The sequence below is a fragment of the Buteo buteo genome, chromosome 15, assembly GCF_964188355.1.
Source record: "Buteo buteo chromosome 15, bButBut1.hap1.1, whole genome shotgun sequence".
Lineage (NCBI taxonomy): Eukaryota > Metazoa > Chordata > Aves > Accipitriformes > Accipitridae > Buteo > Buteo buteo.
In genome coordinates, this window is record NC_134185.1 from 31018421 (window position 1) to 31024420 (window position 6000).

Consider the following 6000-nt stretch of genomic DNA (forward strand, 5'->3'; position numbering starts at 1 on the left):
AGCTCTTGGTGGAGCACAGATGGCTCAGGAATGCACCCCAGTGACCCAGATGAGAGGTCTGAAAAGACTCAGATGGACTCTGGCTTTGCCACATGAAAAACAAACCAGTGAGCTGCAGTAGACACCTGCCAGCAATAGAGAGACGAGGGGATCCTGCTGCATGGGGATGGTGCACGGACAACCTAAGTGCTTACACACATACCTGCTCCATGTAGCCATGGGACAGCAGGGACAGTTGGAAACAATAAGTTCTTGCTCCAGATGTTGAGAAGGCAGCTGCCCATGCTTTTACACCTCGCCAGGCAGGCATAAATGGTGCTCTGCTCTGCTCAGGGCATCCACCCGACAGCACAGGGAAGGGACATCCACAGTCCTTCATACCAGCTCCTGCTTGGAGCAGGAGTATCCCCAAACACTAAGTGAGGGAGGCCATGGCTTTATATCTGCAGGGTCCTGGCAACCGCCGAGGATGGAGCAGCCTTAGATCTCTGGTCACCTCTTCCACCAGAGCAGGGGAGAACGAGATTGCCCTGGAATTTCTTTAAAGCTAGATCCTCAGTATACTGAAACTTGCTCTACTCCGCATTTTGGAGGAGATGGCAGGTTTCTTTGTAAGTTCTGATACATGTTTGAAGTTGGGCATATAGTTATTTACTATGGATTTACACCTTTCTACTTGAAAAACACCCCAGGCCTGCTCAGCACTGAGCACCCTTATGCAATAGTCAAGTTTGCAAACTGTGAGGGGGAACTGGAACTGAAACCAAACCAGTTGGATCTGGGAACATTTTAGTTAAGTGTAATAATGGTTTGGAAGGACAGTTGAGACACCAGTCTTCATAAGGGGCAGTGTTGAAACTAGTCTCACTCTGTTTCAGTTCATACAGTAACCAGCCAGCTGCACGGTGACTGCCTTTTAGTTACTGAAGTCTGAACCCACTCAGTGCCACAGGGTTGTAGATTCACTCTTTGTATGAATTATCACAGATAGAAGTCCCTACAATGCAAAAGCCACCTATGTAAAGCATATTCATAATATCCATATTAAAAAAAAGTGTATTCATAATAGCTATATGAATAAAATTTGCCAATGGAGCAAAAGTGCAAACAAATTATTCTGGGCCAAGGTGTCACCAAATGGGAGAGTGGGCAGGAGGAAGAGAGGAAGTTTTAAGGAGGCAAAAGCCATGCTTGAGCCACACTGGCAAAGCTCAGTCCTACCACATTCAATGGTGCTGCATGCAAGTCTCCTGTCAGCTCTCAGGGACGTTCCAAAGGTCAAAAACTAGCTGATTGTGACAGAAAACAAATAGAGGGAGAAGGAAACAAAGGAAGTCTGTAAATCACACCTTGAAGAGGAAAGGGTAGGATATGATTGCCATAAGAAAATAAGGCAACAGGAGAAAAGCTTCAAATTTTATTTTTAAGAAAATTTCTCTTTGGATTGAAGGCCAAGCTTTAAGCTGACTTAAGCAGGTAATGCTGCCCAAGCTTTGATTCACATCAGCCTTGGTTTTAGGCAACCAGCCCCACTAGGCCATTGTTAGCACTTCAGTGATGGCTCAAACGAAGTTGCCTTACACAGAAAGGATGCACACGGCACCCAGCCCCTCAGAGGAGTCATTTGAACCCACAGTTTAATTCTAAAAAGCCAAGACTGGGAGCACCCAACATGACTGTCAGAGGGATAGCCTACCCTTTGCCCTCCCTTCTCAGCTCGGGAGCAGGGAAAGTGAAACAAGTTGTGAGATGACATTTCACTTCACTATTTCCATGTGCCTGCACCTAACAAACACAATAAGACCCAAATGCATGCTTAAGGTCCCCAGGCACAACTGCAATGTAAATAATGAATTAGCATAACAATACCAATTACAGACAGTGCTTGAGGCTCTAGTCAGCTAATATGGCAAATGTGAATTTTTCATAAGATGATAACAATCCTGCCAGTCTATAACATCCTTTTCTCAGTTTTTTGCTGAAAAGGTATGAACATCTACAACTCATTTTCAATCATCATCACATTGTGAAGGAGTTTTTATTACCTCTAGTCAGGACTCATAAGAGTGGGAAACAACAGTTACTCCTGCTCCAAGTATAAACAGTAACGACTTAAAATGCCTTCAGTTTCTGTCTTCAGAACTGTCTGATTCTCAATCAATTGGAGGATATCAGAACATATTTAGTCTGAAGAATAACAGATGTTTTCATATTAAGTTAAATTTAAACTCAGCATCAATCTCCCAGAGAGAAATGAGATAACACAGGCACTCTTTCAGTCTTTCAGATATGCCAAACTATCCCTGAATAAAATAGCTCAGAGCTGAGCCCTGGCTATACCCTGCCAGTTTAACTAAATCCATTTCACTGTGGGACTAGCAGCTGTGTGTAGGAAAGCCCTGAAATACCTTTTTTTCTAAATCAGATGTTCCCAGACAGATGTAGTATTGCTCAATTCAGATCATGAATGAATTAATATGCTTTACCTGAGTGAAGCAACATTTGCTCAAATAACATCCTTCCACTAGCTTTCTCCCCCATGTCCCGTTGCTCAGGTGCCCTGCACCATGCAGGTGCACCCACAGAAATCTGCCATCCCAGGCTTTGTCCATCTCCTGCTGTAGGGACAGGAGAAATTCCTCCTGCCATTGTGTACCTCACATTAGAGCTGGTTTGGGGATTTGCTCTATATTTAAGGAAGATGCCCCTGAGTCCGAGAATAGCCCAATTTCATATTCCCAAAGTACTGCAGTTGTGAATTCTGTAGCAAGGGCTATAAGACACAAAACCATCTGAGCCCAGAAACTGCCAAGAAAGCTTACTTTCTTTCTTATCTAGTAGTTTTCTATTTCACAGCACTTTGTGAAAGCACCCTGTAGTATCCCTACTGCCAGGGCAACAGGGGCATAAACTGCCAAAGACTACCTGGACAAGACTTTCTGCTCTAGGATAAATTATACATTGCTAGCACAGAACAAACAAAAGCAGTGGCAGGCTGGAGGGTGGGGAAGGTGTGGAAGCACAGAGACAAGGTCCAGGCATGGTATCACCTTAGACGGCTGAGGAAGCAGCAAAACTTGGTGTGGAAAGTCAGGTTTTGCAGATCTATTTTCTGGGCTTTGCTCAGCACTTGGCCCTGGGCATAACACTTCTTCCTCACTTTTCCTCCAGTTCACCTCTGTTCAACGTGCAAACTCTTCGGGTCAGGGACAGTCTCTCCTGAAGGCCCCTACAAGCTAACCCAATGCTCCTCAAGGTGAGGAAAGCTGCTCCCCCTGCCCAGGTACTTGGCCAAGCCTTGGCTGAGTAAGTGTCCTGACCAACCCAAGCGTCTTTGTCCAAAATAACAGAATCCAGAAGGTGCACTGGGACATGTCAGGCACTGGATTAATCACAAAACCACACTGTCATTGTCGAAACCTGACAGGTTTTACCAAGAGCTGTATGACTACTCCTCTTCCGATTGGTCCAGTGCTGAGCTTAAGCCAGCGTTCAACAAACTTCTCTCTCAGGCAAGGCCTTGCCTGGATTAAAGCTGGCAGCACACCGCTGATGTCCCCAGCCTGTTTCCTTCCTTGTGGAGCTGGCAGGTCCCCCGTAGCCCACTGCTTGGCTGTCCCTGCTCCCTGGGGCCCTTCCCCACAACAGCAGACTCAAAGCAGGCCTTCCGAGCACTGGGAGATCCACCCAACTGAAGCAGCTGGACAGATGATGCAGAAAAGCACAAGGAGGACCTGGACACAATGCTTTTATCTCTGGACCCACAGGAGCAGCAGCAGTGGGCAGCATGGCAGCCACCTGGCAAAAAGCAGTGTCCTCTGCTTCTCCTGAGCTTCTAGCACCTGGTAGAATCAACGCAGAGCTCCTGGTCAAGCATGTGACCGCCCAGGTTTCCAGCTGTGGGATGTGCGAAGGGATATTCCCTGGGGTGGAGACAGACAGCAAGCAAGCTTGTGGGAGGCATGACCAGACTGATGATCTGCTCTGCTTGGTGGAGAGGAGGAGCCGCAGGAGGAGGTGGGCAGACTGAGGAGTATTGGAGAGTCTGAGGGGGAGGCTGATCCATGGAGCTGTACTCTGCCATTGCTGATGCATGCACACCAACTATGGAGGCAGGTCCAGGATCTGCTTCGTGCCAGGAGGAAGGCAGCGTCACAAGGGCCAAGGAGATGTGGAAGAAGATTACGGCATGGAGCAGTAAAAGAAACCCTTCCTTACCATCTAAGATACCCTTACAGAACAGGCACGAGGTCCTGGGCACGGTAGATGAAGTGCATAATGAGATAGAGGAGGAACCTGCGCAAGCAGTCTTGCCAAGGTCAGAGAGACCAACCCCTCATGCCAAGAAGAAACAATGGTGAGTTATGGTCACTGGTGATTCCCTCCTGTGTGGAATGGAAGGACCCATTTGCAGACTGGACCCTCTTTTCAGGGAAGCTTGCTGCCTCTCTGGGGTCTGAATTAGGGATGTCACCACAAGACCGAAGAGCTTAGTACAACCTTCAGAATACTATCCATTCCTGCTGTTTCACATGGGTACTGATGGTGTCGCAACAAAAAGGCTGAGGTTGATCAAAGGAAATTTCAGAATGCTAAAAAATTCAGAAGCACAGGTAGTGTTTTTCTCAATCCTCCCAATAATGGGGGAGGCTGGCAGAAACAGGCAAGCCCAGGGTATCAATACCTGGCTCAAGGACTGGTGCCTCTGCCAAAACTTTGGGTTTTTAAAACATGGAAGAGCCTTCGAGACACAAGGTATGCTGGAGCCTGAGGGGATCCACCTGTCCCGACAGGGAAAAAGCATCTTCGGGCGTAAGGTGGCAGGCCTGATCAAGAGAGCTTTAAACTAGAATCGATGGGGAAGGGGATACCAACAGGACTGCAGTAGGTAAGCCGAGGGTTGGCATGGCATTGCCTGAGGGTGGCAATGCTAGTGGGAACATTTACACTGCTCCTGGGAGCATGGAGGGCTCAGAAGCTTATCTGAAATGCTTATACACCAACGCACACAGTATGAGAAACAAACAGGATGAACTGGAAGCATTGGTCTGTTCCCAGAGCTATGATGTCATTGGTATTAGTGAGACTTGGTGGAATGAGTCCCACAATTGGAGTGCTGCTATGGAGGGCTGCAGGCTGTTCAGGAGGGATAGGCAGGGCAGGCGAGGTGGAGGTGTTGCTCCACGTGCAAGGGAGAGGTTTGATTTCACAGCCCTTATTTAGTGATGATGTGGTTGAGAGCCTCTGGGTGAGGATTAGGGGGATGGAAAACAAAGGAGATGATGTCGTGGGTGTCTACTACCGATACCCCAGCCAGGATATAAGCAATTAGGAGAAATTTCCAGATCAGTAGCCCTTGTCCTTATGGTAGATTTCAACTTCCCAGACATCAACTGGGAATATCATACTGCTGTGACGAGCAGGTCTTGGAAATCCTTGAAGTTTGTGGGAGATATAGATAACTTCTTGTTATCACACATACTCAGTGAGCCAACCGGAAAGATGCCCTCCTAGACTTGCTGTTTGTGAATAGAAAAGAGCACATGGGGAATGTGATGGTAGGTGGCTGTCTTGGCCACAGCAATCATGAAATGGTTGAGTTTAAAGTTTTCACTGTAATGAGAAAAAAAGGCCAGCAGAGTTGCTACCCTGGACTTCAGGAGAGTAAACTTTAAGCTATTTGGGGAGCTATTTAGCAGAGTACCCTGGGAATCTGCTTTTGAGGGCTTAGAAGTCCACGAGTGCTGGTCAGCTTTTAAGAACCACCTTTTAGAAGCACAGGAGCAGGCAATTCCACTATGTCGTAAGTCAAGCAAGAGGGGCAGAAGACCAGTTTGGCTGAACAGGGAACTCCTTGTGGAGCTTAAGTGGAAAAATAAATTATATGATCTCTGGAAGCAAGGTCAGGCTTTAGTGGAAGCTTAGAGCTGTGGTTCATACAAGCAGGGAGAAGACACGAAAGGCCAAAGCTCAATTAAAGTTGAAACTGGCCGGTGTTGT